The sequence below is a fragment of the Poecilia formosa genome, unplaced genomic scaffold (assembly GCF_000485575.1).
Source record: "Poecilia formosa unplaced genomic scaffold, Poecilia_formosa-5.1.2 Scaffold163, whole genome shotgun sequence".
Classification (NCBI taxonomy): Eukaryota; Metazoa; Chordata; class Actinopteri; order Cyprinodontiformes; family Poeciliidae; genus Poecilia; species Poecilia formosa.
In genome coordinates this window covers 394,941-405,911 of record NW_006800102.1, presented here as the reverse complement: position 1 = coordinate 405,911, position 10,971 = coordinate 394,941, and the positions used below count along the sequence as shown (strand labels likewise).

The 10,971-nt window shown below is 38.9% G+C and overlaps 1 long non-coding RNA gene across 1 annotated transcript in view; it reads right to left on the bottom strand.

Annotated features, from left to right (window-relative positions):
- Window positions 1–3,347: 3,347 nt before the first annotated feature.
- Window positions 3,348–10,971, bottom strand: part of LOC103146599 (uncharacterized) — an 85,386-nt gene continuing 77,762 nt past the window's right edge. The window contains exon 5 of the long non-coding RNA XR_477153.2: window positions 3,348–3,900. This is a non-coding gene — a long non-coding RNA (uncharacterized LOC103146599). The remainder of the gene's footprint in view (window positions 3,901–10,971) is intronic.

Sequence of the window (10,971 nt, the reverse complement as noted above, 5' to 3'; positions counted from 1 at the left end):
AAATAAGATGTTCATCTGAGTGTAAAACAACAAATGAGAAGCAAAATTTCAAGTAAGAAGAAGCTTAGAATAAAGGCTTTCTATGCATTCCAATGTATACATACATGTGAAGTTGTATTTTATTTAATATAGTTGTTTTTCAAACAGCAGAGAGAGAAAGAGGAAGTTTGGTCCTGCTCTGCATCCATGAAGCTTTATTTTTTAAACTTCTCTGGGATTTAGGATCATAGTTGAGGTATTATTTGAGCTTTGAGGGTGTGAATCAGCTGCTCACAGTTGTTTAAAAAAAACAACAAAAAAACACACCTTGTTGCTATGGTTACACATCATAAACGTCTGGGATTTAAAAAGGTAAGAGCGTAAATCCCTCCTGCGGGGCAGCATCCAAAACTAGAGGGAATAGTTGTCCGGCACAATCAAGCAAACGATTAAACAAAATCTGCAACCAGAACAAATAAGAACAAAAGTTAATAACGCCACTCCAACATGCTACCGCCATGAGCGACACAATTCCAGAAGAATTCATCAGTAAAAAGCAGAACATTAATGATGAACGTATGTAAATTTCTGACTGGCGCTGCAAATGTTTTGTAGCTTTCAGAGATGAATTGTCCAGAGACAGACGGACAGGCTGAAACTAAAAGCCACGAGTCTAATCTCAGACTCTCAGACTTGGGCTGCCGTGCCAAGGAGGGGGTAGAAGGAAAAAAAAAAGAAAAAAACTGGGATAGAAGGGATAAATAAGCAGGACAGATGGCCTATTTAGACCAGATGTACTGCACTGCTTAGTCAAATGACAGAACAAGGCCTGCGTATGAGTGAGGAACCAGGGAAGATGGAGTTGTCCAGTTTGCAGGTGGTTAATAGAGTAGAGGAGTCAAGCTGGAGGCAGCGGCCCCAATAGCAATCCTATATCTCAGTTAAAGTACAAACTGCACACAAACACACTACATTAAGCAGCGAAACACTTCTGACTGCTACACAATGTTCTCAGGGCCTTTATAAGAAGGAACGTGCTGTATGGCGTCTATGTTTCTTTTTGCACTCTGATTCATCCACAAACATTGGCTTTGTCGAGCCTCTCAGGGTCAGGAAGCTCTCCAGCCCGTGAACACGGACCGATATAGGAAAACCCGAACAGAAATGTGCGCAGGAGCCTGAATAGAGGCTTGTAGACTAGGAGCACAACGAGGACAGGATTTCGGAACATAATGAGGAAGTGACAATAAGACCAGAATGGATCAGTTTAGTATATTAATGGGAAGCGCGTTTGAGCGGCCATTTTGCTTTTATCCATCTGAAACATGCATAATTTATCCGTCCATCATTTGTCCGTCAACCTCTTCCTCCATTTCACCAACTACTGCTCTACTTTCACCCATGACTGTTCCTGCATCCATCCATCCACCTGCTTATCCGTTTTGCATCCATACATTTTTCCATCTATCCATATCCACACCCACAGAACTCTGGATTTAGAACAAAGAAAGCAGATAAAACAGTCACGAACAGATAGTCTGTAGAACATGTACAAAAAAGAAAATCCTTGGAAAAAAAGAGGTTTAGTTGTAAGTGAACCTGAAATTACTTCCCTTTTTAAAAAAAAAAGGAAAAAGAAAAAGGGCTCTCTTTATAGTTTTAATCCTCGCTCTCAAGCCTCATTTTTTATTACAAGATTCATTCTCCAGAGAGTGGCAGTTTCAATATTATTGATCCAAGCACTTCTTCATTCCTACCCTTGCGTCTGAGGGGGGAAGAAAAGGGGAGGCAGAGCAAAAGAAACAGCTGGGAGGAAGGGAGAATATGTTGGGATCTGAAAGAAGAGTGAATTACCTTCAAAAGGTGTCGGCTTTGGAGGCTGTCAGAAGAAAATGTTGAGTCTCTGCAGCTATCTGATTATGTGCAAAGCGGTGTGTGCTGGCAGTGAGTGTACAGGAAGACTAATGCAAACCTCAACCACCAGGTTTTTTGACGATTTTTTTAACCACCAAAGAACTAAGGAATTAAATAACACACCAGATCTCACAGTTTCTACCGGCAGCATTTAATTTTAGCTTGCATTAAAGTCTCTAATATGGATTCTCTAGAAACGTACATGAGAAATGTGTGGTCTACATCACAGTTTGGTTTTATATGAACTAGATGACCCTCAGGTTTTCCATCCATCAAGGCTGTCGAGTCACATTGTGAAATCTGAGCCTCCATCAATCTTTCGATTTTTAACATTACCTGAAGGTAGGGAACGCACGGGTCCAAGGAAAACTTTCAAACATCTCCAAAAGCTTCAAGCGAAGCAATTGTCCAGTCATTTATTCTCACCTTTTCATTGTCTGTGTGGATTCGTCTATTTTTCAATCCATCCATCTTTTATCTGAAGTCTTGTTGTAGAGCTAAAATGTGAAAAAGGGAAATCAAGAGATCCTCTTCTGCTCATCAGATATACCACATAGTTTCCTTCCCAGTGAGATGAATCTGGAAAACCTCCAAAGGGAATCATCCAGGATGCATCCTGTTGAGGTCTCAGAGCCACAGCATTGTCACTGTGTTCATTACCCTGTTTCTATGGTTGATACAGAAAAACCGGCAGAGCAACAGCTTTTTTAGCCATTCGTCTTGGGAATCGTGTGTTTTTGGTAATCAGTCAAATCCTGCAACCTCAGATGTTGGAGCAGAATGTTGATGCACCCATTAATCATTAGCTTGTCTTTTCATTCAGCTCATTTGTCCACCACATAAGTCTCGAACAAAATCTGAGAATCTCTGACTCTATATGGCCAGTACTAGGCAACCGAACCTAAGGAACAAAGGAAGACCACAGGGACAAGGGTATGTTGCCCAGAACAGAAAAAAAGGGACATGATCTTGGAGAAAGTGTTTTGACCCAGTGACATCCAAAGGGTGCAGGATCATAGATATCAGGGTTGGATGCAGGCTGATCTAGGCGACGGTGTGCACCTTTCAGAAATCAAAGTGGCTCTGTGGCATGATCTCATCTCCTTTGTGAATACTGTAGACTCAAAACATTTGAAAAAGTTGACCAACAAAAGTTTCCACTGAGCTTTAGCCAAAGGTGAACATCCAGGAGACTGCTGCTGAGATAGAGGACTCTCGTAAGTACCTGGGTGTTCACCTGACCGATAAGCTGGAGTCATCACACAAAGCAGCGTTACTGAAGATCCTTCCTCTCAGCGCCTGCTAAGACTCTGTGATAATCTCCGCGCTCCACAAATTCAGCGAGTGTTTACATAACTGCTGTTATTTGCACAGCTCTTTTGCTTGCTCTAAATCCTAGTCACATTTCGCTTGTGCTCATTATACTCAAGAACTGAGCGGTTAAAAAGATCTTCTGTTCATAGGGCATTTTGGACAATTTACTGCTCTCTGATACCAGATGTGTAGCATGTTATTTTCATATGTCTTTTAGCTTAATTGTTTTTATTTTTTGCATTTCTTTTTCATTTGAGGTTGGTGCTACAAGATAAGTGGATTTCCCTTTTTGGGATAAATAAAGTTTCTATCAATGCGAATGCCATTTCTTAAATAACAGCACGGTATTTTGTTTCTTAATCTATTCTAGAAGGCATTTTCATTCATTCATAAACTGATTTCCTCATAACTTCACATAGTATCCTATTACTAACAATTCTCCAATAGTTCATCAAACCTGAGCTGCTTTAAATCTTAGTGAGTCTGTTCAGAGATGTCATATTTGTATAAGTGATTAAATTAAATACCACTTGTACTATTCCACAGGCGAGGAAAGAGTGACACGAATAAGGCTGTAATAATCTATTTCTCCACTTGGTGGTGCTGGTACTCTGCAGCCAGGAGGCCCCTCAGCAGGGGGTGGAGGGGCCAACATGGTCCCAGTCATTGTGAGGCAGCCGCAGTGCGATTCCCCTGAAGAAAGACATAAAATAGAACATAAATCAGAACATCGTCTGCTTTAAAACCCAAATAGATGCTTCTATTAATGTATATTTAACATATTATGCTCTGAAAGATGTTCTACATGAGATTATTAGGGGTTTATCTTCTTGTTTGTTGCGTATGACGAAGATTAAGAATATATTGTTATTCTTTAATAAACTAAAGGTTGAAGTCATCTGTAAACGGAGGTAAAATCTTAGGTAAGGTCTCAGTAGATGGATGAAAATGAAGATCTGTTGGGCTGTTTGTGTAGTGGGGGACATTTAGCTGCAGGGTAATTGTAATTCAATAAAGCACTGCTCTGAGCGACCTTCAACCGGCAACGAGAGGAGTCCCCGCAGGTTCAGCATGCCCAAATTCATGAGGCAACGGTAAAGGTGAAGGAAATGATGCCGCAGGTCACAGTTACCAGATCTCAAGCAAACTGATCCCCGGAGGGAGAAACTCAACCAAATCCGTGAAGAACCAACGTCAAGGTGCAGTAAAGGTGTTGCTCATCGTCCCCTTACGCACCAGCGAGACACTCTCAGCTGTTTTTATTTCCCTCTTAAGTTTCCCATTCTTCTTTAAGCGTCTGTCAAGAGTAAATAACTCGTCTTGAAGGGCTGGCTTTGAAATGCAGCCCAACCCACCAAAGAGAAAGTGAAATGCTTCTTCTTTGGAGCTCAAGACACTGGAGATGGAAGTGAAAAGAAAGAGACGTTTTAACAACAGACATGCAAAGAGCTTCTGCCTCGTGCGCGTGAGCTTGATTGTCATCATCCATTAATCTAATTGGACTTTCCTCTAGTGGAGTATGAAAGGCCCTTTCTGCTTCAGTTATGCATATATTTGTGGTTCAGAGCAGATTTCTGACAAGTAAAAAGGAAAAAATAATAATTCAGTTGTGCATAAATTCTAGTTGGTCGTCATTGTTGTCACTGTTGTTTTTACAAGTTCGCTGCGTCGATCAGTAGATTTTTACCATGAACGCTGAGCTGATTTTGATCTCAGAGTTAGATCTAGTGGAATATAAAGGTTGACATGCTGTTTAATTCAGGTTTAAAAATGGAAATCATAAGATTGAACGAAACACAAAAGTTCCTTCACTGTTGTCATTGGGAAGTTCGGATACCAAGACGATCCAACAAAGGTAATGTTGATGCTTACAGTGATCAGCAGCTGCACCTTGTTTTCTGATGTCAGATGGACTTTTTGGAGACATTGGTAGTTTGGATTTTCTCACTCCGGTGACCTTTATTTATTGACAATTACCAGACAGGAAATGGGCAGAGAAAGAAGAGGAAAAACATGCAGAAAATAAGGAATTGAAGCCAGGATGGCAGCGTCGAGTATACTGCCCTACTAAATGGGGTGACCATCCTATCTCTACACCATAAGACGCCCTGCTTGGTGACAATTAAACCAAGTCCAAGTGGGTAAAGAAAGTAAAGCGGTGACAAGAGGCAAGAGGGCATTGGTGCTAGCTTTAGCTACACTCAACCTGGGAAATTGAAGCTTGTGTCATTAAAAAGGAAAAAATGTTGCATTAACAGGTGAAACGACTAGGGTCAAGCAGAAGGAGCAATAAAAGTGAGCTACTTGTTTACAGCATCTTTGACTACAGCTGTAATAAATTTCCCATTAAAGAAACAACCTGAGGGAGGCAAATACTGTTTGCTAATGTGATATCTGCTGTAGTGCTAGCGTTAAAGGCAAATGTGTTTACCATGGAGTAGAGATGGATGTGCAGGTTTTACAAGGGCGATGGCTTGAAGACGTCAAGATTTTGTGAGGCTCTAAGCCGAAGCTGTTGTTGGATTTTGTTCGCTGCCTTCCGAGTGGTTTTGATATTCATTACCTTGCTTTGTTGATCTAACATTTGTTTGCATATGATTTCATAGGAATCCAACAGTTGTGTCAAGGGAAAAAAACGATGAGTAAATGCTGCTTTGGTTCAAATCTTTTGGTTAGACATTAGTGGTCGGAATGATGCTGATTTATCTCAGCTGCAAAACAGCCTAAACCTTAAAAAACCCTGTTTATATTCCAAATGGATAATGAACTAAATGTGTCCTCGATGTGAAAGTATTTTCTCATCTTTGCTGAATAGAGTCCTCTTTATTTTAAAGAGCATCACCTTTTAACACCAGTTTTGTTTAAGCGTGAAAGTCATGGCTTTAGTAAACATTCAGCATATCAGCCATTTATTCTGCACTGCTCTAAAAACTCCATCATCCTGCATAATGAAAGTTTGCGGAGAAATTATTTCTCACTAGATCTCACCAATATATCTTTTACACCATCTGTTTAGTGTGTACAGCAACGTGAATAGGTCATCTTGTAGTAGTGTTTTAAATTTTGACTGCCAGTTTTAATTTGCTGTAAATGCGTTACATTATAAATACTATGCTCAGTTTGTGGAATCCAGTTAAAGCCAAGGTGATCAAAACAACAAGAACTCTGCTTTATTAAATCATAAGGGTGATTGTCATTTTGTCCTGAGCCATTTGTGCCCACCCTACTGCTACTTTTATGCCTCTGAGGCGAAGGCAGTAGGGCGACACGGAGGAAAGAAAGTGAATCAAAGGAAAGACAATAAAAACCGACTTCCACCAAACAAACAAATTGCTTGATGTATAACAGTGACATTTCCCTTGTCACAGAGAGGCGTGTCAGGAAAGCAACAAACCATAGAAAGTGACAGTCAGGCCCCCACTGTTATAATAAATAGCTGCAAATCATGCTGATGAGCGTGAGAGAGCAGGCAAATAGTGGGTCGATACAGGGAGCGAGAAATTTGTCTGAATAAAACAAATCAATCAAATATTCATAAACATTTTGTCATGCACAAATAAGAATTAAGTAAAAAAAAAATCTAAAAATATAGAATTACTGCCATGCAGTTGTGTTGCACTGCCAGCAAGTAAAACTGCAGCCTACCTATTAGTTGGTGCAAAATAGAAAAAAAAACAAAACAACAACAACAGAGAGGTTGGTCTTTGACCTTTTGGATTTAAAACATCAACTGCGAACCTACTATTTGCTAAAATGTGTGACCTGTGACCGCTAAAATGCCAAATCTGTATTCGTGAGTCCAAATTCAGTTAATACCAATAATCAGGAGCTGCCTGTACTCCCTCAGGCAGCTCCTGAGATGAATAAGGAGTAGAATGGATGGTGAAAACAATAACACCCTGTTATAAGAAGGGAAATAATGAGGTTTAAACTTATGAAAAAACAAAAACAAAAAACAATTTAACTCAACAAAATGCTTTGGGGATCTGAATTGGCATTGTGTGGAGTTGCAGCAACTTTCTCGTCTTGAACAGTGGACAGTGGGATGCAAGTTTGGAGAATCAAATAAAAACTACGTTGGGAGACTGCATGCACACCATGAACGTATGGTTACTAACCACCATTCCAGCATCCATCCTTTGACATTTTATTTATTTTCTTTTGACTTGACTTCAAGCAGTGGTTAGCTAACTGGTGCTCAGTCATGCTAACAGCTGCTAAGATTCACGTAACTATTACATTGATACTATCACCCAGTCAAAGTCAAGTTAACACCTGCTCAGAGTCAAATCAACAACTATCCAGAGTCGAGCTAAGAGCTAATTGGAGTCAAGTGAACGCACCCTCAGAGTCAAACTAATCCAGAGTCAGGCTAACAGTCAAATTAAATCAAGCTAACAGCTAATACGAGTTGAACAACAGTTACTCGAATTGAGCGAAGTCCGACTCAAAGTCAAGTCAACACCTTTTAAAACTCAAGCTAACAGTTAAAAGTCAAGCTAACCATCAACCTAAGAGCTGTTAAGAGTCAACACCAAATCAGAGTTTAGCTTATAGGGGCTAGCTTTTTTGTTAGCAGCTTTCGTGGAACTGTTGACTAGCTGAGATGTTTTTAGCCTGATTTTACAGGAAGAAATTCTTCTACATGTGTTGAAACTGAGATACTGACAATTATTTGCTGTTTCAAATAGCCATCATTTAAAAAACAAAAACAAAACAAAACTTAAAATTGGTATTTTCCAACAAAACCCTCAAAATCGAGTTTTTAAGGGATTTAAAGCATTGCGGCATTTCCTTGTCTCCAAAAGGCATTTCAGCCACCAGAGTCAATCAAAACAGGGTTATTGAGGAGAGCATGTGGGTGGGAGGGCTGAGCCAGACATCCACAATAAGAGACAGAGAGAAGAAGAGACAGCCAAATGGATGGAGTAGAACAACAAGACAGAAGCAGCAACAGGGACTGATGGAATAACAGCTGACACTCACAGCTTGTGGAGAAGTGGAGAGCAGGCAGATCCACAAACCGGGAGTTGAGGCGAATAAAAATAAAGGAGATGACAAAGAAGGATATGCAGTCCTTATCCAGACAGCAAACAGTCATCTGCTGTGGCTTATTACAGTCACGTAATAAGAAAAAAACGGATGAATTGACTCAAACCATGACAGGTGAGGCGGGAAATCTGAGAAAGGCAAGGACAAAGAAAAGATCAGGAAACATAGCTCGGTGTGTGTTTTTATGAAAAATAAGCAAAAGTTAAACTTTTTTCAAGCTTACAAGTCATTACAAGTGTCGAATCCTGGAATCATTAAGACAAGATAAACACAGACTCCTCTGTGAAGTGAAGGGAAAAATAAATTTTTGGCAGCAGCAAAAACCCTCCTGTGATCACATAAAACTAGAGCTCAACTTTGCCAAATCTAATTCACACCGAAAGAATAAAAAGGAACGGGAAGCTGAGTGACAGCTCTCCTCAAACCCCCCCCACACACACATTCGTTTCTCAATGAAGCAGCTGTGAATAGATCTTCTCAGTTGTCAGGAAAACAGAGAGACGTGTATTCAGCATCACACAGGTATGATACACAGACACAACGGGGGGTTGCTTTTTATAATCAAACAGAAAGCACACACCTGCTGCAGACTCTCAGTGTTATATTAAAAGAAAAACTTTTCTATTGCAGGAAAAGCGTAATTATGACACTAAGAAACACATACTGCCTCTCGGAGAGACACACCTGTTTTCACTTCAGCTTTATTGTTACAAGACGTGCGGAATATCAAGTGAAAAAGAAAAACCCAAAGGTTTCCCCTTTGTAATTTACCACAAGAACATAGTGGATGTAAATGTGACAGTTTTATCCGTATGTGCTCAGGATCCATCATTCCTACTTGTTAAATTGTTGTTGGACCACTTTTATGAATTCTCAACAACAGACAAGATCAGAAGAGATACTGAAGATCTGACCAGGAAGATCAGCGGTAATTATGGAATCGAAACACCAATTGTCGGCTAAAAAACACGGATTTTTCCATTTTGCACTGTGGTTGACTGTTCCAGTTTTAGAGAAGAGACTTGCGTAAATAAATAACTACGCATAACTTCGCAAGTAAAATCTATAGACAATAAAATCTGCTGAAAAAGCAGCAACTGTTTCTGCAATATTTCTTTAATGAGGGAAATCTTTTTTTTATTTTGTAGAATTGATTCACTTTTCTTGCAATAACTTTCAATCGTGTGAAATGTTTAAGACGATTTCAAACAGACTAGCAACTGGGAAAATTTGAGTGAAAAAACTTGAAGCTTTATTACTTTTATCCTTTTTGATTAATTAATGAGTTTTTTGTTAAACAGAACATAAATCTCTCATTTCGTCCTCAATTAAGTATTTTTTATTTTTCTTATATCATTAATATTAGAAGTACTTATCCATTGTTCTCATTTGATTTTGAAATTGTACAAGAAATGCATGCCAGCAACAACAACAACAAAAAGTAAAGTTACAAGTAAAAGTATAGAATTTTAACTAAAATATTGAGGCTGGTTTACTTACAAGTGAGAGTAACTGATCTTTTGTTAAATTCATCAAATTTGCTTTTTTCATAATAAGTGAACTGATAATGAGTGCAACCCTGCATAGATTTCTATTGTACAGATCCAGGGTTGTTGTTTTTTCCTTCACCAATAATTTGAAGAAAAATTTAACAAAGAATAAAGTCAAGACTATTTTACATTTCATCCCATCAGAGAGCTGAAAAAAGGTTGAGTAAGGTGAGAGAAATGTGTGGAGGGGAAGGAGACGGACAAAGGGGAAGCAGCTATTAGTTTGGAGGATCTGGGAATAAAACATTTATAGGGTAAAATAAGGTTCCTTGAGTCCATCCGTCAGCTTTGGTGCAAAGGAAATTAGTTTCTGCTGCAGTCAAGTCTCGACTTTAACAATGCATGCCAAGTTTCACCTGCTGCTGTGTTGCTGGTTTCTTGTTTTTTTTTTGTTATACAGCTCTCTATTATTTTGCACACAACAAACAGTCTTTTTTCCCCCCAAATCAATTATGAAAACATTTTGCCAGTTTTCTCCCTTGCATTGGCTTCAACCGATTATACGTCTTTTTTTTCTCCTCATTGCATAAAAACATCTTTATCAGATCGGGTTGTTCCTTCATTTTTGCCTTTGTAGTGTTTTTTTTTTGAACCAGCCAATACAGTTCTGAGCAAAAGAATATTATTTACACACTGTTTACAAACCTCTTACAGCCCTAGTCAGAGTTTTTTGTATTAAAAAACGTCACATAGACAATTACATCTAAATTAATTTAAAAGATATACAGAATTTCAATGAAATTTAACTCATGTCACTAAATACAGGACTGGTAAAGTACAAAGAATCAGAGTAGCTGTTAGCTAGACGCTGATTAGCTGGTTTAACAGCTTTTATTGCTATTAGCTCGAACGCAACTAGATATTAGCCTGACTCTGATTTGCAGTTAACTTTAATTTAACTACCTATTATTCCTAGTAGCGGCAGCTCAACTTCATGAGCTTTCTTGCAAATTTAGCTAAATTAAGACCTCAGACTCAATTGAAGACACTGACTAGTCATCCAGACACTGGATAACCAAAGTCAAAAAACCAAACAAAACACCAAAAAAAAAAAGACCTCAGACTCAATTGAAGACACTGACTAGTCATCCAGACACTGGATAACCAAAGTCAAAAAACCAAACAAAACACCAAAAAAAAAACAAAAACAAAACAATCCTTT